This window comes from Eulemur rufifrons, chromosome 27 (assembly GCF_041146395.1).
Source record: "Eulemur rufifrons isolate Redbay chromosome 27, OSU_ERuf_1, whole genome shotgun sequence".
Lineage (NCBI taxonomy): Eukaryota > Metazoa > Chordata > Mammalia > Primates > Lemuridae > Eulemur > Eulemur rufifrons.
Window position 1 is genome coordinate 5,248,214 of NC_091009.1, and position 23,984 is coordinate 5,272,197.

Below are 23,984 nucleotides of genomic sequence, written 5' to 3' on the forward strand. Positions count from 1 at the left end.
GGTAAACATAATGTTTTGCATTCCTTTACCATAATATTAACCATATTGTCTATTTTTAAGGTTTCACCAAATTGAAGCCAAATTCTTTCAAATTATTTACCATCAGGCATATTTGGCTTCATTCATTTAAAAAGTTTAAATATTTAAAATAAAATTATATTTTGATTTGTAATTATTACCTAAGTCAACTTTCACTCTAATATGCAAATCAAGGTGATTTTATGAGGACGCTGAGTTATGCATAATACAAATTTAATGATTCTTAGCAAATCCTAGCCAACTGAGTTATAATTAAAATTTACACTACTGAATAGCTTTTAAATGTATAATGGTAACAATAATAAAACTGAAATATATTTAATTTGGCACAAAATTTAATTAGTCCTTAAATGTCCATGCTCTACTTGAAAACTTTTTGACTTTCATGTTTTCAAATTATTCATGAAATCTTATATTTTGCTGTAGTGATATATTAGAGTGGAAAATGGCTTCCACTTTGCATATGGCTTTTTGTGTTTACTATCACAGAAGATCCTCTGGCACTCCTTGGACAAATATTCAACTATACCTGATTTTGTGAAGGTATATTTCCTTTAATATTGTACATATTCATTTCCTTTGTAAGGGAAAAGCTATACATGAAAAATAACAATAGTAGCCCATGAGTCTGGGAACCATTTATCTAGGAATTCTCAATCTAAAGAAAAGGATACTATGTCATTTTGCTGTGAATTAATCTCTACTTCATATTTTAATGTAGAATAATATAGTAGATTGGAGGAGCTTCTGGTTGTGGCTGTGTGAAGAAGTTGGGGATATATAATGCAGCACTATTTACACAAATTTAAAACATGCAATACTCTAAACAACAGTACATATTTTGTAAGTATAAAACAACAATTAAAAATATAAGTTTAAAATATATATTTCAAAACAAACTTTTGACAGGTAAGGAGATGAGAGTAGTGAATGTATTAAATGTGAATAAATAAGGAAATAAGCCTAAGCATGAACTTTTCCACAACTAAATGATGTGATTGAATCAACTTTCTGTATCTGAGGTCAAAAAATAATCATAATAATTGCTTCTATTTCAGTTGAGTTTGCTTTACCATTATTATATCATTATTATAATGAATGTCCCCTTTATTTGTATCAATTAGTACTCACGGAATTCCTACATGTACATAGCATTTTACTTTAACAGACCTGCTAGTTCTTTCTATTACAAAAATATTATGCACAATTTTATTTTTTAGATGCTATTGTCTAGAAAATTTAATAGGCAAAATGTCGCTTTTTCTAAACAAAAGTCAATTTTCAAATAAATGAAATTTAGAGTAATTTTTGTCATAATTTTATAGGAATAAGAAGCATATTTTAAATTTGCATGGAAAATGAAAAATGTACAGAACTTGAACAACAAATATGTACGTACTATATAGCCCATGCACACTTAATGAGAATTTAGAAAAGAATAATTTACACACAAAAAAATAAACCTCCCTGGGGTTCACGACTTGGAAACAATTATTAGTTTGGAACCTGTAGAATTATTGTACTTGAAGTTTAAAAACAATGGAGTATGTCAGTGTCATATGACTTGAGACGTCCTTTTAGTAAGAATTCTTATGAACCATAGAGTACTAGGACAAAAAAGCAATAGCAAAAAGATATGTCAGGAACACAGTAAAATTCTATCTGAACTGCTTGTGATGACTTCTTATTGAATATTTAATGGAAAATAAGTAAATGAAAATCTTACTCCTCAACTTTAGGTAAATTACTGTCTTCATGAAAGTCAGCTCACCAAGAAGTCAAATACATATACTTCATATTAAAATGGATTTATTACATTACACTGCAATAACATGTTGTTGACTTTGTATAATTAAGGAAAACAATTAATGTGTTAAAAAGATAAGTAATATACAACTACTGTTAAAAACCTTATGATAAACTTGTATTGAATATTTATTTTAGATTTGTTTTTTATTTTCAATTACTTTTTCCCCTAATTTTGTTTTTTGGAATATATTAGAATGTTACATTCCTCAGTTGACTATTATTTTTGTTTTCACGTTTATGTCTTTTTCCCCCCAGAAAGCTACATGTATTTGTATAATATAAAATAAAACAGCACCCAGAAAGATGACCTGTATTTATAAATGTACACAATAAAAGATAAATAAATCAAGTCTCTAACAATCATCACATACATCTAAAAATACTCAAACCTAAATGAAGAGACAATTCTTGTTTAACAGGAACATTTCAGTAATATGTATAAATAGGTTTCCATTTTCCACCATTGTATACACTGTCTCTTTGGTTCTGAGGTTTCAAGAGAAGATTTTCTGGGTTTTTTAATTTTTAAAAAAATTTTAATTGGCAAATAATAATTGTATATATTATGAGGTACAATAGGATGTTTTGATATATGTATACCTTGTGGAAAGATTAAATCAAACTAACTTATTATCTATCACCTCATCAATTTATGTTCATGGTAAGAAATGTCTACTCTTTTAGAAATTTTGAAATATACATACAATACTTTATTATTAACAACGGTTATTTAACTACGGTTTTCACACTGTGACATAGATCTCTAAAGCTTATTCCTCCTGTCTAACTGGAACTCTACACCCTTTGGCCAACATGTCCCTGTCCCCGTCCTCCCCACTTCCACTCCCAGACTCTAGAAACCACCATTATACTCACAAGAGAAAGATTTTGACATGGAGCTGAGACAGAGACCAATCTATTAATCAAATATATCTCTGTACTTTGTAAACTTGTAGGAAATTAAGAATTATGTAATGATTATTGGCAAGTGTTGCCAAAAAATCACCAATGGAATGCAAAATTTAATCAAAATACTTAAAATCTTATGTTTATGAGAATAAAGAATAAAGATGAAATATATAACCATTAAAAAATTGGCAGTGTCATAATAATAATGATTTTTTTAATGTTTAAAATATATTGTTAAGTATTTAAGTAAATTGAAAGTTTTATTATTTGATATCATGAAACTTAAAATCAGAAGAGTTGATGGTAGTTTACTTAGGTGTTGTCTCTGTAGGACCACACGGTGAAAGTCTGCATATGAGTTAACAAAAACTTTGACTGTGGTAATGTTATGGGAAATCTTCAGAGAAACGCTCAGTGACAAACATCTTTTATCTTGTACGTGATGAAGAAATTGACATTTAAAAAGTCATTTTCAAACCACTCCCAGGACAGATGTGCTTTTCACATGTTCATTTTTTTAAAAGTCATATTACGAGAATATAGCACATTAAATATGCTAAACATATTATAAATTTGGCAGAATTCAGAATGAGAATCTTCTAACTTTACACAGCTATGAAAAAAATTATAATAATGACATTTTGTAAAATAGCATTTATATAAGGTATTTATGTGAGTGGGGTAAAAGTAAAAATTTTCATGACTGAAATTAGACATTCAGAATTAAAGTCAGAAATACTTGTAGCTCTTTGTATACAATGGAACACTACTCAATTATAAAAAAACAATGGTGATCTAGCACCCCTTATATTTTCCTGGATAGAGCTTGAGCCCATCCTCCGAAGTGAGGGATCACAAGAATGGAAGAATAGGCTCCACATGTACTCGCCATCAAACTGGCACTGACGGATCGACACTAAGGTGCTCACACAGTAGTAATGTTCTTTGGGGGGTAGGGGGATTGGGGGGGTAAACTCACAACTAATGGATGTGGAGCGCACTGTTTTGGGGGAAGAGCACGCGTGTAGCCCTGGCTTGGGTGAGGCAAAGGCATTATATGTAACCAAAATGTTTGTACCCCATAATATTCTGCAACAACAAAAATATAGTTTTCAATGACATAGTTTCTTTCTTTTGTTATATCTGAATAAGGTAGAAAGAAATTAGTGAAAACACAAATTAAATGGCATTTTCTAAGAAAATGAAGCACAGAGGAAGAAATACTGCTGTAAATTTTAATATACCATGATTTACCCTTTTCTTTTGAGGGGATTATTTTAAAAATATATCTGGATATGTGATGAGGATTGCCTTTTTTTATATGTGCTTGGTTTAGAAATTGCTTTTTCTGCTCACCAGCTGACTTCCACTGTATTTATATTCCCCCAAAAGAGGTCCTGGAACACAGCCCAGGAACCAACACCAAAGCATTGCTGCTAAAAGCACAATCCCAGTAAGATGGACAAGTTTGATGAATGAATGACAGTAACTTACTTATACAAGTTGAAGCTGGATAATTGCAAACAGGAAGTGGAGAAAAAATACTTAAAAGGTTTTACAGAAAAGCAGAGATTTGGAAAAGTTATTGACACCGTGTAGCAATTCCAATTAACAGAACAATTGGTCTTAAGTTATTTAGAAAAATATTGCTGAAAGTGAATTGAGAGAATGTTCTCGGTACCTAAGCAATGTCTATATGTAGTGGTAAATTAACAAACTTTACATTTGAAGAAAAGGGAATGGTAGTCTGATTCACATATTTATTTTTATCCAATATGAATTAAATACTAAGGAGCGTCCTATTTGTCATAAATGTGAAAATGAGTAAATTTCACCTCTAATATAAAATAATTGCAATTAAAATGAACAAACATGTACACATAATGCTACTCAGTGTAATAGCTATATTTTGTACTTATGCTATGAGATACATGTTATAAAAATGGTAATTTTCCTTCATCAAGATTGGGAATATATATAATGTACAGAAATACATTTTCATATAAAATACAAAAAATTTTTATAATCATAAATTAATTATGCTACAATTTAAAAATTAATTGGTAGCAAATTTTGCCACATATATATTTCAATTCTATAGCACTATTAACATCATGAGAAAATAGACTAGAAATAAATGTAAAAAGCATTATAAGAAATATAAAGTGGAATTCCATATTAATATTATGATGAAAGTAATGAAAACAATATATCAAAACTTCTTGATTTTGATGATGTCCTAGTCATTGGGAAATTTATGGCCTTCTTAAAAATTTATAACCTGATTAGTATATAAAAAGTAGAAAAACAATGTACCAAGCTTCGGAAGAAAAATAAAAAATAAAGAAAATTAATATGCTAACTAATAAATTGATAATATTCAAAACCAAACAATAAAGGGATATGATTTTTTTTAAATCAAAGTTAAAAGCTGGTTCTAGAAAATAAAAGTAAAATGGACCAATTTGGCAAGTAAGTTTAAGGAAAAAGGATATACAAAATAAATGGCCTTAGAAATGTATAAAAAGAATGTCTAATCGCAATACAAAGGAAACCAACGTCATGCAAAATATATTTTGAATAACTTTAGCCCAGCAGATTTGAAAGCCTATATAAAATTGGAAATTTTATGGGAAAAATTGAGAAGTATCAAAATTACTGAAAGAAATGGGAAAACTTTTTCATGAAAAACAAAATTGTTATGTCAGATTATTTCTCCTACCAAATAAGCCACCAACCTCAATCAGATCAAAAGGATATGATAAATGTACCCTGAAGAAAATAGTTTACCACCATCTGTGCAACGCGTCACGTTTTACAAGAGGAAAATAGGCTTATGCAGTGAAGTCAGTCATCATTTTGTCTACATCATTCATTCATACCACAAATGTTTAGAAAAAATCAAAGCAAAACTGTTGCCTTGGGCCGAGGTGTATGAAAGACTGCAGGGCTGACTGACAGTGGCAGCTGCAAGGAGGCGCGGTAGAAGGCCTCAGGGCAGAGTGTTAAGCAGCTCTTCATCTATCTGTCCTTTCTTCGGAGGCTTTGAGAAAGTGCTATTTTGTCACCAAGGCCCTCGCTGGCCACCATACTCAAGGCTGCGACCTGCGTCCCGATGCCGAGATTAGACAGCACCGTCCTGGTACTGTCTCTAACAGACCAAATGCTTTCTTTCTTTCAGACATTCTGCTATTTTGGACATTATCATAACACAGTTTCTACAACATCAGGGATCATTTTCTGTTTTGCTTACAAACACTCCTTGTTTAATAAAGTTAAGAGTAAATTCTACAATATTCATATTTTAAGTTATTTTCTAATTTTTCTGGATATTTCGATCTTTGCTGATCTAAATTGTATTGAATATATTATACCTAAAGCTAAGTCCTGTATTGCTTTTTGCATTTCCCTAACTTCCCAATTTTCAGATAAGTGAAATTATATATCGAAAAAACTTAAAAATGCAAAAATGTCCTTCTATTGGATGATTCTAACAATACCAAAAGTGTATGATGGGTTAAGGTAAACTGAATGAACAACTGTTATTTTTTCTGCCAGATTGAAGAAATATAGTAATTTATTTATTTCTGCGACATCTTTCATCATAGTCCAAATTATTGACATTTTAAGAAATAGTGTAATCAGAAATTGAAAATTTAAGGCAATAATAGCTCAGAATGAAATTTATCTTTTTTTCTCCAATGCTGGAAAAACACCAGTGAACATCCAGATGCTTCATTTAGGCCAGATGTATCCCAGGCCTAATTTAGCGCCAGGCATATTCAGAACTGGCTGTGAAACTGGCAGGGGCTGAGCTTGCAAATTACGGACTCGGCACCTGCTGAGCAGAAAAGGAAGGAAAGAACAGTGATTATTACCATGATATTTATCAATATATATTTATATGTCTTTTTCTAACTTTAAATGTTTATATTTAATAGTTGTATCTGAACTAGTTTATAAATCATTATGCATAAATAAAATTCTGATTGGCTACAAAATAGAAATTAATATCTTAACTTTGTCTTCAGTTCAAGCATCAAAATAATACACAGTGGAAGATACATTTTTCAAAAGAGTTAAAATGTTTCAATAGTTCCAATGCTTCTCATTTTATGGAATTCTCATTTTATGGTGCTTAATATACATTTGAGCCATATGTCTCTTCTGATTTGAAAGTCTTATGGAATGAGTTGAATAAAAAGGCTTTGGCATTTAGATGCTTATCTGCATATAAATTAATGTGTTAATTACACAGTCCTAAATCACATGTAATGTCATTTGCACAAAAGAGTCAATGTTCATTTTGGAGAGTTGGATACATTATTATCGAGTATTAGAAACTCACCTGAGTATTTTGTGAGAACTGTTTGTGAATATGCAGATAAAAATCACGAAAATAGTTCCGATTCTCATATCAAACAACACATACATTGACAGAAGATAGTAAAGAGCTTAGTGACAAATCCAAGAACATTTGGAAAATCTGTTTTACAAATGTGTTATAGTCTTAAAGTGAAACTATTAAAAGTATTATCAAGTAGGTTCTGAGATTTAAACATTAGTTTCAGGTTCAGCTCCCCAATCTTGTCACTGGCCCAAAAGCAAGTTCACCCATTATACAAATGATATCATCATCTGTCTTCAGGATTACGCTAACTGCTCTTAAAGGTTCACCAACAAAAGACATTGCATTTTTTTAAATGTTTAGCTATATTTTGATGGGAAGAACTTCAACACTATCGAATTTTCCAACCTGGCAAAACTGAAATCCTAGTTTTAGTTTTTAGATAATCTCTTGTGTATTTCATACTGTTACTAGAAGTGGGGCCAGTAGAAATCCAAACATGAGACTTATTAGCACAAGTTTATAGGGAAGGAAAGAAATCTTTTCTTTTTGGTGTTCTGTGTCTTGGCTGTCCTGTGTAACAAAAGACAGATTAACAAAAGAAAAGCATACAAATGTGAAAATCTAAATCTTCAAAGGTATACCTATTCCAATTGTGATTCAAAACCAAAACCAATAAGCCTTTTATGACTTAAAATCAATAAGCCTTTTTTTTTCATGGCATAACTACAGATCCAAAGAGCGTGCAAAACAAACCTCCCTCATGATCCAGAGCCCTCTCAAAAATAGCTGAAAGAAAGTGTCCTGGATGGCGTAAGGTCAGACATAACCAGGCCCACACCCATTTGTGTCTTTTTACAAGGTTAGACCTTTACTGATGGATATTTAATCATATAAGCCAAGAGTTATGTGGAACTTTTGAGAAGGCAATTCCCCTCAGTACTACCCACATACACAGTAGTTAGACCTGCAAGCACACAGGCTCAAGCCAATCTACCAGTTAGTGACTATTGTAAACCATATATAGTAGTATACTGAATCAATACATAAATGTTATAGATTAAAATGTTTACATCAAATAGAGTAATATTTAGCATCAAGAGAAAAAAGCATAGGAAAAGGAGTTAACGAACCAGTCCAAGGAGAACCATGTGACAAGGAGAATGTCCCGGGATAATCTAGACTGTCATCTATGTCTTGCAAGGAAGTATCCTTGATTTGGGCAGGGAAGAGTCCTTGCTTTGAGCAGAGCCTTTGGCAGCAGATGCTGGGTGTTGATCAGGAGTGACAGCAAGATGGTGTCTATGGAGATTGCCATGTCAAACATGTAAAATCCTGCTCTTTTTATAGTCTCTGAGTCCTCTGGTAAGGACTGATAGTAAAGGGCGACACCCTTGTCTGGCTGGGTGCAGTCTCTATCGATTAGGGAAACATCTGGTCCCTGTTGACATGATGTCTTTTAAAATGTAAGATGGAGGCCAGGCGTGGTGGCTCATGCCTGTAATCCTAGCACTCTGGGAGGCCGAGATGGGCAGATTGTTTGAAGTCAGGAGTTCAAGACCAGCCTGAACAAGAGCGAGACCCCGTCTCTACCAAAAAAAAAAAAAAAAAGAAAGAAAGAAAGAAAAGAAAGAAAGAAATTAGCTGGACAACTTAAAAAATATATATATGTATATATAAAAAAAATTAGCCGGGCATGGTGGCACCTGCCTGTAGTCTCAGCTACTCAGGAGGCTGAGGCAGGACGATTGCTTGAGCCCAGGAGTTTGAGGTTGCTGTGAGCTAGGCTGACGTCACGGCACTCTAGCCTAGGCAATAGAGCGAGACTCTGTCTCTAAATAAATAAATAAATGTAAGATGGAGTCTTTTTCTAAGATAGTTACTTACATCCACATAGTTACTTATGTGCTCTATACAAAAAGAAAGATTTGGAAAAAAACCCTGAGAACTGGCAACAGTTGGGAAGACATCAGTGGCAAATGGGACACAGCCCACTTTTCTGTCCCCTCATTCATGTATTTTCAGGGGCCCAACCCAGTGGACGGCTGCCAAGAATTATTGTCATTATTACTACTTTTACAAGCAACCTAAATGTTTTTATGTCTCAGTTTTTTCCTTATAACATCTCCTCGAGATTGATGCAAATTATTTCCATTTCATACGTGAGAAACTGCAGCACAGAGAAGTAACTGGCCATGGTGTCATAGCCAGCAAGTGACAAAGGTGATTCCAACCAGACAATATGGATCTCTGGCTCCAACATCTTCTCTTTCAGATTAAAAAACAAAATATATTTAAACACATGCTTTCACATTTCATTGTTTGGTAGCCAACATTATTTAAATTATTGATGAAGAATAACAACTACTATATTAAATTCAACATTATGGAAATGTAGGTACTGTAATAATAATACAAATTAGAATTTAGTATTTACATTCTAAAAATAACTTCAATATAAACTTGTGTTACAGTTTTGGTTAGCTTTTCTGCCATCATATGTAATTGTTATCATGTTTTCAAGACAATGGCAAAAAATGTATTTGGACTTAAGATTCTATATTTAAATGGCAAAAATTCAAATAAAAGCCTATTTTGTAAAAACAAAAGAATTAATATAAAATTTGAAAGAAAAAAATTTAGCAAATGAAAGCCCAAGGGTCATTTTTAGGCAGAAATTCTGACACAGAATTCCACCCCTGTCACTCCCTCCATTTTGTTTTTATTTCCAATCAACATTTTAAAATTTATTTTATTAATTTCAAAATATGAAGGGTGCAAAAGTTTTTTGCTCCGTGAATACACTCTATAATGCTGAAGTCCGGGCTTTCGGAGTCCCTCCACCAGCAACGTTTCAGTGTCATTTCACTGTGCTGAGAACCTGGAACAAGTGAAAGGCTGTCTCTGTGTAACCACCACAAAAGCACAACCAGAGAGCTCTATTGTTCCACTGTGCCTGCACCTATGATGACATTAACTTTACTACCTTTTTTAACATAATTATATGCAAAGCACCTAATCAATAATTTCATAACCTGAAAGTCTTAAAATCCAGATGTCAAAACTTATCATTTTCATAATTTTGATGATTTCAGTATCAGCAATGATACGTCTATGAATATGTGAACTTCTCAGTTTTTTCTCTACTTTCCACCAGTGATTATAGCTTTGGTCATAATTTAGCCAACTTTTATGGACATACTTAAAGTCTTATTATTACTCACAACTGCATTCTCTCCATGATGTCAAGTTCTAACATATTTCCTTTCAGGCAGTATCATTTACATGTCCAGATTATTCCTCTCTTTCTCTTACTTCAAAAATAATTGCACTGGGAACTTCAATTCATTGACCCAAGCAAATTGAACTTTTTCTCCTTCACTCCCACTTTGAGTTGTCTTTTTCTTATTTTATTTATTTATTCTAGTTCATTTTTCACAGCCTATGAGTATAATCTTTCCCTTGTATATGGTCTTGACTCTTTTTCCATTTATCTATATAGTTTAACAACTTAGGGAAAAAACCAAGTCTGTTAAAAATCCAATTCTTCTTCTACTCCACTTCTGCATCAGTGGAGACACATTTATATATACAAAAATGTTTTGTTGATACCAATAACACCTACGTTAAGTACCCCTATAGAACTTCTCTGCAGTCTAACCATTTCCCTAAACCATTCACTTATTTCTCCTACAGTTCTCCTTTTATTATACCTCTCTCCTCAAACATGCAGCCCCACTAAAAGCCAATGAAGAGAAACTTCTTAAAACTGCCCATATTACTCCTTTATGTTACCACTTTTGTGTAAAAAACTCCACCTCCTTCAGACTACAAAAGGATATCACTATAACTATTTCCCCCTTTCCCAAATAATGCATTTTCTCTATTCCATCATTTTCACCAGAACTCCTACATATAAGGATACATCCTATCTTAAAATATGAAAAAGAAAATGAAGGGAAGAAATAAACTCTTTTGACCTCACAAGCCCTTACTTTCCCTACTTAAAATTAAACTTTGCAAAACAGTTGCTAAATTACTATGACTGATATAGTCTTCCTCCTGGAATTTATCTTAGAGTCAATCTTGTCCCTACTCATGGTCACCAAAATAATCTACTGAAGGTCACCTGTGACCATATAATGTTGCTAAAACCAATGGTCAATCAAGACTCATCTAGCTGGACCTATCAGAATCATTTATCACAACTGATCATTCCTTCCATCTCAATATTTTGTTCATTAGTTTCCACTTTGTTTTTATTTTCCTTTTATTTTTGTCCCTGTTTCTTTCTTTTTTTTTTATTGATTTCTCCAGCTTCTGAGGTTAGACTTCAGTTCTGACACTTTCAGCTAAATTCTTATCATATATGTTCTTATTAATTTGAATAGCTTTAAACATCATCTCATGCCCGTGATTCTCAAATATTTACCTATATTCCGTGATTCTCCTGTGCACTCCATACCAATACATGCAAATTTCCATGGGATATACCCATTTAGATTTTAAAAAGACATCTTAAATATGAGAAATTCAAAAAAAAGCTCCTGATTTTTATTCAAATCATAGTCTTCCTTCAGTCTTTCTGAACTTAGAAATGACAACTCTACTCTTCCAGCTATAAAGTCAAAACTTAGAATCATCCTTAACACTTATTTTCTTTTATATAACACAATAAGCCTGTCTCTTTAAACCTGTTTGTGTATGCTTCTTGGTTGCTTGCTTGTTTCGTTGTGTGTATGTATGTGTGTTGTGTGTGTGTACGTGTGTGGGTGGGGGGCAAGATATTGATGACTGCCACCCATCTCCCATTAACACTGCTCCTTGCACCAGTAACTCTTCATTGGATATCTGCAATGGCTTGTAACTGACGCCTTTCTTCTACTGTTGCCTTCTATTCTCCACGTTCAACAACGCATCCAGAGTTAACTTTACTCATAAATATCAAATTATAATACTTCTCTGTTCAAAACCATTTCACTGCTTTCCATTTCAATAAAAGACAGTCCTTGTTTGGCCATATTTCTGCCCTGCTACCTCAATGACCTCATCTTTTACTACATTATTCTTCCCTTTGCTTGTTCCAAATTGGCCTCTTTGTTACTTCCCAATATGTGGGGCTTGTTATGAGTGAGGCAATTTGCCCTTTTTTCATCTCACTGTAATGTTCCTCCCCTAGATACTTACATGACTCCTCCCTGATCGTCCTCAAGTTCTCTGCTTTATCAGAAAACTCTTTCTTGACTGTCTTATACATGCCAGTTATTGTGCATGGTCTCTAAGCTCCAAACTCTCTTTTGTTGCCTGAAATTTGAAAACGAGTCTTGGTCTTCTAAATATTATATCTTGTTCAGCGAGCAGTATCTTAAGCTTTGTGGCCAGCGCTCACTGGAGAGACATGGCAAGGAGAGAAAATCTCGCTTCCATATTCTGGCGCGCTCTGCTCGGCGCTCCCGGCGCAGGCGCACTTTCCGCGTCCGTCCTGCCGCGCAGGCGCACACACGGCCGCTCCACGGTGCGCGGGGTCTCAGTCTCCGACGTGGCGGTCAGCGACACCAGCAACCTGAAACTTCCGTCAGAACTTCCGTACGGTGATTTTGTAGTGAAGTGAGACAGCTCTGTTGAGTCACTTCACAGTTCTCCCAAAAATCATGAGGACAGATTTCCAGCAAATTCCACTGGTCTGTCACCAGAGTGACTTGTTTGCCATCTGAGGAGCCACAACCGTGCCTTTCGGAACAGAGACAGGGTCTCAGTCCTTGGGGGCTGGCGGAGGCCTCCTCGCTGTGTGGTCCATTTCTGATGTAGGCCGCTCCCTACCTCCACAATGCCCACACGACAGACGCCCCTTCCTTATGCTCTACATTTGTAAAAAATTGACAAACAACACTGTATATTTTTATCATGTACAACACCTTGTTTTACAGTGTATATACATTGTGGAAAGATTAAATCTACCTAATAAACAAATATATCACCTTACACAGTTATCATTTTTGTGGTGAGAGAAGAACATCTACTCTCTTTATATTTTTCTAGAATACAATATATTGTCATTAACTGTGATCACTCTGGTGGACAGTAGATCTCTTGAAAGGTGCACCTCCTCGAGTAACCACTATTATATTCTTTACTTCTATGAGATCAACTCTTTTAGATTCCACATACGAGTGAGATCATGAGGTATTTCTCTTTCTTTGCCTGACTTATGTTACGTAACATAATGTTCTCCGGGTTCATCCGTGTTGTTGCAAATGGCAGGATTTCATTTTTAATGGGCGAATAGTATTCCATTGTGTGTATATAACACATTTTCTTTATCCATTAGTCCATTCATAAACCCCATAAACACTTGAGTCTACATCTTGGCTATTTTGAGTCATGCTGCAATAAACATAAGGGGACAGACATCCCTTGGACATGATGATTTCATTTCCTTTGGATGATTTCTCAGTAGTGAGACTGCTACATTGTGTGTTAGTCCCAATATTAACGTTTTGAGGAACCTCCATACTGTTTTCCATAATTTGCATTCCCACCAACAGTGTGTAAGGGTTCCCTTTTCTCCACATCCTCACCAACACTTGGCTTTCTTCACATAATTACATAAAAGAGATTACATAAATAAATAGTTTAATATAGATAAAATCTTCTAAAGTATAAACAAAAATAAGTTAGATAACATATTTGTCTTATTTTCCATACCATCCAAATTTTTTTTTAAAAGGCAACATTATTTTCTCCATAATGTCAAAGCAAGTGACATTTGGAAATCCCCAGATTATTAAGATTTAGGTTCCATTTGTTTCTCTGTTTGACATTATGCAGAAACAAATTGAGAAGTCAGTTGTTTCTGAGAAGTCAGAGTATATGTCTGTGCACAGCACTGATGAGCTGAAACATCCCACAAGAATATAAAATGTGTATTTATTTCTGACACTTCTGGTTCATGGAGCTTAAGTCTGAAGTTTGAAAACAAATTAACTTTCAAAGCTTCAAAGGTAGCATGACATTCATTTTCACTCTACTGAAGCTACATCAGTAGTAATTGAAGAAGAAATGGTAATGCCAGTGTGAAGGCCCCTGAGCAATAAGGATTCAGCAGACTACTTAGTGGAAAAAGAGTACTGGGTCATAACTTTAATAACTCACACATATTTGGGTTTAATTAGTCTTTGGCAGATTGGGTAACCTGTATAAAGCACTCCAGGAATATTTCCATGTTGTCAGGCCTACAAGTGATGTGACACTGCCCCTTTTTCTAAAAAAAGCACAGCTTTTCTTTAGGAATGTACAAGTCAAAACCCAAATAATCTCTGACCTTGATACTTGTAGGCCTTAGCCAACTTGCTCAAGTTGTTACTTTTAAGCAAATCGTCAATATATTTGTTACTGCAATTTATGTTTCAATTTCTAAATTGCTTTTAAATACGTCAATTTTATAATATTCTCTTTAGATTTTTCTCTCATTACAGAAATAAAAATGAAATAATTAGTACTATCTTTCATTGTATAATACAGTTATCTTTATCATATTAACTGAAAGTTAATATTATGAAATTTATTTAAAATATATCTGGATTTTAATATCCATAGAATGGATTCTTCATAATATTTTTGTCATAACTTTGCAACGGTGGTTCCATTTTCATACTTTTAAAAAAAAAATCAGTAGACTAAATTAGTTCTTGCCAAGACCATATTTAATTTCATAATACCTATCTTTTTACCATTTCTAAAAATAAATGTTTATACAAAGTAGAAGCAAACAAAACAAACAAAAATAACACAAACAAATGAGAAGAATCATAGAAAAATGATTTGCTTGCTGTGAATATCTTTTTTACTAAACTTTTCTGTATGTGATTTCTAATACTCTCTTTCAATCTCTAAACTGTAAGAAACATTTCTGAAGTTACTGTAAATTTTATAGGAAAAAAAAAATCTCCCCAAAGTCCTTTAAAATAAGTGTATGCTTCTAGAATAGCTCTATATTTTCTGAATAGATACTTTAATTAGGTGGCTGCATGATTTTTCAGTTTTATCTCCACAGGCAGCTTGGGTCTTCAAGAGGGTTGCCTGCTGGTTTTTTCTTTATAGTACATTCTGCTCTCTTTAATTTGTTTCCAAAGACATGAAGTGCAAAAGGAAGAACATTTTATAAGGAAATAGTTATTTCTGTGAGTATCTGAGAAAGAGTGAAGGATAAAGGACATAAGTGTTCAGCAAAACCTTAAGGTCAAGCACTTTGTTGCTAATCGTGAATGTTCCCATGATATTAAGTAGTCTACAGTGTGTCTTACTCTATCTGCTATATAATGACACTAATATTGCACAGCTGTGCCTGTCTATTATAATCATCCCTTTGTCTCTGCATTGAATAATTAACACTGTCAATTTAAACTGGAAAACTCCACACATCAAGTTCAATTTAACATTCATGGCTATATATTGTAGGAACATTTTTACTAACACCATATGCCAAATGACCATTGGGTAAAACTAAATATATATACATATGTGTATATATATACACACACACATACACACTCACACATATATATGAACTTTGTATAAACATTTCATCAAAGTGTATTTGAGATTTTGTTTTGTTTTCTTTTGTATCTAATATTATATATAAATCTATAAATAAAGAAAACAATTCGCCAAATAACTATGAAATAAGAAAGCCAGATTCAGAGTCATAGAAATCTGTGATATCTATAAAACACATTTATAACACAGTTGATACACAAAAAGGCTAGTCAAGTTTATAGAACATGAAATAAACTTGGTTAGAAATATCAAATCTGTCATGAAGGACTTGGACACAAAGGATGTTTTATGTGCCTATATATCATTTTCCTTTATGAACTTATATTAGTATGATTTGAATTACATCATAAATAATAATTGAGCACCAACGACAAATTCCAGAAGAGTATTAGATATTTGGTATGTACATACAAACCCTATTTCCTAAGGCTATTTTGAGATATGGTTCTAAATTTTATAGAATAAATCACTAAAAATAGAAGATGGGTTATAACAAAGACACAAACGGTTTGTATGTTTTTTTTTTTTTTAAGTAGTAGTAATCTAGTGGCAAGAGAAGTTTTATTTTTACCTAAATAGTCAGAGTTGATTCTTTGGAAAAAGAAAACTAAGGACTAGGAATTGAAAAAGATCAAGAGGAAGGAAAGACATTTGGGAGAGCTGAACAAAAACATTGCTTATTTTATAAGGAATGGATGGTCACAATATTTTTGTTGGTTTTCTTTTTTAAGTAATCTGGGTGAGTTAAAATACCTTTTAAAGACAATGTCATTCTGGTTCCACAAATTTTACCCCTAACAATTATACTCTACTTTTTTTTTTTTTTGTAGAAGATGATGATATATGTAGGAAAAAATGTCACCTCAAGTAATTTCCTCTGGTCACCTAAATCTAAAACAAACTGAAGCCATAAAATAAAAGAACAAATAAACTCATTCTCTTCTATGCAACAAAAATCGAAAGAAACTCAAAATAACAGGAAAATTTCCATAGAAAGAAACTAAAAATGAGTTAAATGTACATTATGAATAACAGAGAAGGTCAACTTTCACAATAAATTTAAACAAAACATAAGGCAAGATTATGAAAATGTATGACTAAGTGTGATAAATAGTTGATCCTGATGGAAAAATATTCAAAGAGATAGAGGTGCCACTAATACTAGGATTTGGATCTAACAAGAAAGGAAAATTTCTCTGTATGGAAAGAGAAAACAAATATAAGTTTTTACACTTTGATGAAAACACTTGTCCTGAAATATTGAGTTTCTTTCAATGAAAATGTGGAAAAATGAAAAAAAAATGTTTACATATAATAGAAAAACAAAAGAAACATTTGTGGGAATAAAATTTTGTTATTCACCTAGGCAAAAGTAACATTTAACACAGCAAAGGTACTTACTTCAGATTTAAATGAATAATCATGATCTTCTAAGATATTTCCATTGACAGTTTTCTCTATCCCTTTCTTATTATTGGCATATAAAACAGCCTAATAAGTCATATATTTTCCATTCATAACTTTTTGGCTATATTGCAAATATGTGAAAGAAATTAAAAGATTGATTCAATAAATATATATAACATCACTAAATATTCCTGTTTCATTTCAAGCTATAACAGAAATATAAGATAATGATTTAAAAACAGCTATAGGTAACCAGTGATACAATACATACTTCTCAAAAGAAATTGCTACATCTGTCTTAAAATAAATCCTTTAACTGTCAAATGAAAGTATAGTCTATAGTCTTACACTAGATGAAAGTATTATGGATACAAATATTATAATATATCACTCAAATCTTTTTAACATAATAATAAAGTCCTTAGATTAAAATAATTTTGGGTTGCAAAATTAGGATATGTTGATTAGCTTCATTTAAACCTATCACAAGTCTTGGTATCTTTATCCTGATAGACTGATAATAAAACACTGTAAAGGGTATTTAATTCTCATAGCTCCTAATTACAGTATATTCCTCATTGTGGCTGATTTTCTCCATTATTCTGAAATTTCTGAAGGAAATTGACACTGGTATATGTTATGCATAAGAACAAGAAGAAGCAGAAACACCTATTGAATACAGTTGCTCTTATGATTTGGGAAAATATTTCTTCCCAAACTTGGTGCTTGTAAATGTAGAGTCTATTACGGTTATGTTTCTATTATAGGAAAAAAATCCAAATTTACTAAATTATATTTTAAAATACCCAGTTATTCTACTTTGTCTGCAAACACCACTACTTGATGTTATATGACACATTTGTTTTATATTGTCTATGTCCTCTTCCTCCCCTAGAATCTGAGATCTGTGAGAGATGGAACTTTGTTTGGTTTGGAGCTGTAACCTGGCACCTCAAACAGTAGCTGAGATTAAATAAGCTTTCAATAATTATTTTATATAAAAATTAAATTTTATATTTAATTTGTTTCTAATGATGACTGTTATAAATAGTATCATAGTAAGCATCATTTCCTAAAACATTTTATAAAAATCAGATGATTTGATCAGGATAGATTTCTAAAATTATAATTACATCATTGTATTTAAACAAAGTATGTATATATTTATTTACTTAGATTTTATATATTTATATATATAATGTGTTTAAGATCTTTGAATTGATACTTTATGAAAGATATAGTTATTTATCTTAGTGGGTAAAATATTAAAATTTAAGCTATATCCTGACAACTGACACATAAAAAGTGCACTTTGTATACAAAGCTCTTTCTTCTGACAAGATATTTATAATCAATAAAAATATGAATAACTAATAACCTATTTCTATTATCATTAAGAATAATATCAAAGAAGAAGAATTCAGGAAGTTACTGCTTTTTCCTTTGTATTTTGTACAGTATGCTTTGTAAATGTCTATTTGCACGAAGATAAATTACTAATAATATACAAATACTGAAAATAGCACAGTTATAGATCACAAGACAAATAAAAGGCAAGGGAACATAAGAGACATTGGAGAGAAAAGCTGACACAGAGAAGTCGCTGAGGTTTGAGCCCCGGAGCTCTCGCTAAACGAGCCCCGGCGGGTCCCAGCGGCGTGTCACAGGGGTGTGTCAGAGCGGCGGGTCCCAGCGGCGGGTCATAGCAGTGTGTCACAGCGGAGTGTCACAGCAGTGTGTCACAGCGGCCGCGCGCCACCACTCGCACGCGCGGCCCGTCGGGCCCGGCGAAGTCAGTGCCGGACCTCGCGCTTTCCCTGCCCCTTCGCCAGGACAGAGTCAATACGCGACTAGGACACCTGGTCCAAGATTAGGGATTATCTGAATATTGACTAGGCCATATAAAATGATTACCTCATCTCATATTACAAATTCCATTCCTTTATTTTTTTAAACTCGTACAAATGATTATTGCAGGCAAAGAAAGAGGGAACAAGCTTTTTTCAAATCTTGGAAAATTAATCCTTTCGTGGGTGTGAGTGAGTCGTTTAGGTCGCATGCCCACGCCTAGGCTAGAAACGGTCGCCAGAGGGTCCTCGAACTGCTGGGCTTGGTTTCCTTCCCGGCTGGGGACCCGCGGCCTTTAGGCCACATGGGCCTTCGAGGTCCTTGGATGTGGCCTTTTGACTGAACCCAAATTTTACAGAACAAATCCTATCATTTTTATTAATACATTTTTGTTCATCTTTTATATTTTTGTTTTTAACATGAACATTTTTAAAATACTAGAGAATGAAATAAGTTTTAACAAAATAATCTTCTCAGATTGCCTGGCACAGTTAGAACCTCAGCAGCCATAAGGGCTAAATTGACGGCTGCGACACTCATGACCTAGTTCTGGCTGACTGGCGCCACCCGCGGGGCGGGGAGAGTTGATGAGGGGTGAGGACACTAGTCTGTTATCAGCTTTTAACAATAGTTCACCATGTTTCTGTTTGAAGTGGAATTTGTGAGTAGTTGCACAGCTCAACAGTGTTTTTTAATCCTGTCTCCTTAACAGCCCACCATGTCAAAGAAGACCAAGAGAACGCTGAAGGAAGAAAGCAGACTTTTTAATGAGGATTGGGAATTACAACATTATCTTCTTTCTGCTAAAGATAAGATGATTTGCTTGCTTTGTGATACTGCAATATCAACATTAAAGAAATTCAATGTTCGTAAGTATAACACTCATAAGGACCATAAATATTTTATTTTTTATTTATTTTTTTTTATTTATTTTTTTTTGTTGTTGTTGAGACAGAGTCTCACTTTGTTGCCCAGGCTAGAGTGAGTGCCGTGGCGTCAGCTTAGCTCACAGCAACCTCAGACTCCTCGGCTTAAGCGATCCTACTGCCTCAGCCTCCCGAGTAGCTGGGACTACAGGCATGCGCCACTATGCCCGGCTAATTTTTTCTATATAGATTTTTAGTTGTCCGTATAATGTCTTTCCATTTTTAGTAGAGACGGGGTCTCGCTCAGGCTGGTCTCGAACTCCTGACCTTGAGCAATCCACCCGCCTCGGCCTCCCAGAGTGCTAGGATTACAGGCGTGAGCCACGGCGCCTGGCCGTACCATAAATATTTTAAATTAGAGGGAGAGGCATGAAAGGTTGTATTGCACACATTAAAAGATGAAAAGCAAAAGCAAAGAAAATTCTTTCAAGCAGTAATAAGGCCTGTAAATAATGCCACTGAAACAACTTATAAAGTATTAATAGCTTATGTACTTGGGCAAAAAGGGAAGCCATTTAGTAGTGTAGACATTGTGAAAGAATGCATCGTGAAAGTTGTAGGATGCTTAGACCCCGGTAACATTCCAAAGTACAAACAACTGCCTCTTTCAGGGAGAACCGTAACGGATCAGCAGCATTAATTAGCCTTTAATTTAACAAAACAACTTCATGCAATTCTTCAAAATGAAAATGTACATTATTCAAGTGTTTTGGATGAATCAGCTGATACTACTGATTCGTTGCAGGTTTTAGACTTTGTTCAGGTCATAACAGAAGATTTCTTTGCTGTGAAGAGTTACGAGCTTTGAGCACTTTTGAGAAGAGAACACAGGGAATAGACATCTTCAATAACTTTCAATATAAATTTCATGAAGTTAGAATGAATTTGGTAAATTTAGTGAGTGTATATACAGAAGGTGCAGATTCCATGACAGCAAAACATGAAGGGTTATTGCACAGGAAAAAAAAAAAAAGTATTAACAGATCCAGATGCTCTCATTTCTTTTCATTGTATCTTGCATCAGCAAACTATCTGTGCTGAAGCTTCTATTTTAAAGGACACTTTGCAACAAGTTTTAAGTATTATTAACTATATTCCTACAAATGCAACATGGCATCATCAATTTAGTAACATACTAAAATAAAGGATAAAGTATTCAGTGTGAATTTGCCGTATCATTTTAAAGTGCTTTGGCTATCACAAGGACAGGTGTTAGCCAAAATTTTATCTCTGTGAGAACATAGTTAAATTTTATGAAAAACAGAATCAGCAATGTCAATTATTGAAAGAAGATTTCTATAGGAATGCTGCATTTCTGTGTGATATGTCAAAACAAAACAACTTGAATATTTCTTTGCAAGGTAAAATTAAGTGTATATGTGATAATGTGGCAAAAGAATATCCAAGCATTTCGAAAAAAAAGCTGTCCTCTTCAAAAGAATTTTTGGTTGAATATTTTCCCCAGTTAGCAAAGATCATTGACGAGCAGGATCCTATATGCGAATCATTTGGAGAATACACAGCCGTTACAGACCTGTTAATTGGAGAACACAAAGAAAGTTTCACTGACTTCTGACTTTGAGAATCAAGACATCTCACTCAAATTAGCATTTCAGCCTCACCTAGTTGAAATCACCAAGGCACCTAAAGATCTACAGATGGAATTGATTGAGATTTCAATAGCTGACATTTTAAAGTCATTGTCTGATGCTAAGAAAGATCTAGTTGAAATACAAAAAAAAAAAAAAAAAAAAAAAATGCGATAGAATATCCATGCCTTCCGCAACATGACTGAGAAATACTTTCTTGCTTTTCATCCACTGATGGCTTCGAATCTATATTCTCCTGCCTAATCCAATCAAGATGCCCTCAAGGTCACAAATGACTGATATCCATCTAGAGGATCAGCTGAAACTGCGGATCTGGATCTCCATGCTGCAACCAAATACACAAATGCGTTCCAACGGAAAGCAAACACAACAAAGTCATTAAAAGGTTAGTTAACTTTAAAATGACAAACACTTTCAATTTTTAGAAATTATTAAGTACATAATAGTTAGATTTTTACAAAACAATGTATGTTTTTAAGTATATCTAATTGAAGTTTCTTGAATGCGGCCTTATTTGATTACAGCTCGATCAATATGGCCTTCCGACAAGAAAAGTTTCTCCACCCCTGACACTGGGCTTTTAAAAATTTAAAGTGAAGTTGAGACTGTTTCTTCTTGTGCATAAGAGGTTTTTATAAAGCAAACAAACAGTCAAAATCTAAGGAAGGCACAGACCAGAATCTATCAGAGATAGAAAAAGAAAAAGAAACAAATGGGATAATAGCTTAATGCCAAGAACTTTGGACCAGAGAAGTGATTTTAACAGGGGGGAAAAAAAAACCAAAACACTGCTCTGAGAGTCATTGTGTGCTAGGTTGAATCAGACTCCTCTACAGCTGAAACTAGTTTCTACACGTTGGGAATTTCACAACATCAACATCCATGTCCCATTCTTGACAACAATACAGTCTTTATGAAAGTGGAGATTATACCTTTCTCAGAGGCAACTATCCTCAACAGCTTCTGCCCAGTAGGGGCACAAGTGCAAGGAGCTACTTGTGGCTCTTTCTGCCAGGACTCTTGCATCTATCAATATCTGTGGTCTGCTCTATGCACCCAAAGTTGAAGTGGAGTAAACACTAACTTTACAAAATAAGTTTCCCAGGTACGTCTTGATTTCATAAAAGTGTATTCTTAGGTTCTCTAAAAAAATTCAAAGCTGTTAATTCATTTGATGGTTTTCAAAAATGTTTAATGTACATAGTCCCTATTTATGTAATTATAATAAAAAATTATGTGGTAGATTTGAGAGCATAGAAAATTAATGCCAAAAATTAAGGGGGACAGGGAAGGAGCAAAAACTTAGTAAAAATATCTTCATTTACAATAAGAGATGTTATCCAGAAAGTCAAAGGCTGATTTTTTAAATACCTGTCACCCTCTGTGTGTCTAGAGCATAGAAAACAGTACATTGTTGGCATTCCTATTTTGTGCACATCATAGACTATTAATCTCTTGACTCCATCAAATATTAAATCAAGAACAAAGTTCCCGTTGAATCTTCTCTGTACATATATGGAATTTTAAAATTAAGATTTGTTCACTTTATAAGCTTACAAATTCTATGATTTAGAACGCCTGGAGCTCTGACTTGGGGGGAAAGGCGGTACATGGGCAACGTATGTAACCTGCAATTCTGTATCCCCCATAACAATAAGATGAAATTAAAAAAAAAAAAAAAAGAAAACTTCAGCTTATATTTTCTGGATGTTAGATTTAATTTAAATGTACTTTATATTTAGTAATCTACTTATAAAAAGGAGACTTGCTCACTTTTCACTTTTACAGCATCTTTTTAGATATAATGACAAATAAAATTACATATATTTAAGATGTACAACATGATCTTTTAATATTTATATACATTGTTAAATGTTTACTACAATCAAGCTAATAAGACACCCATCACCTTGTATAGTTACTATTTTTTTTCACTTTCTATATATGCCTTAGCATAATAGAAAGAAATGTCTTAGCATAGGTGGAAAGAAAATATTTTCTTTCTCAACAATTCTACTGACTGCTGCATTTTAAAATATCTCTTTCCTATTTAATTTTCTCCATATTCTTACTCTTTTCTGGATTTTTCCAATATTACTTTCTGGGTATTCGCACTGTTTTATGGTTTCTCCTTTCTTCCCTCAGCTCCTAACTGTTGGATTTCCTTAATGGGCAATCCTCTATCTTCTGTACTCTCTCCTTGGATAATTTCGTCCATGTAGAAAAGTTTTAAGTGTCATTTGTATTCTAAATCTAAATTTATCTCTATCAAAAATGTATATTTCTGTTGCAGAATGCTCTTTAAACTTCTGGGTTTGCACATTCATACAAATGTTCCTGGACATTTTGAGTAGTGTGCCCTACTGGCACCACAAATGCAGCTGTCTTGAAGATATATATATATATATATATATATAATGTACAGATATTTTAATTCCCAAACTTAGTGCATGATCCCACTGTTCATTTACCTTTGGCAGGAATATGCCACTTATTGAAGATATTTCTGTTTCTTATTCCCCTGACTCAATT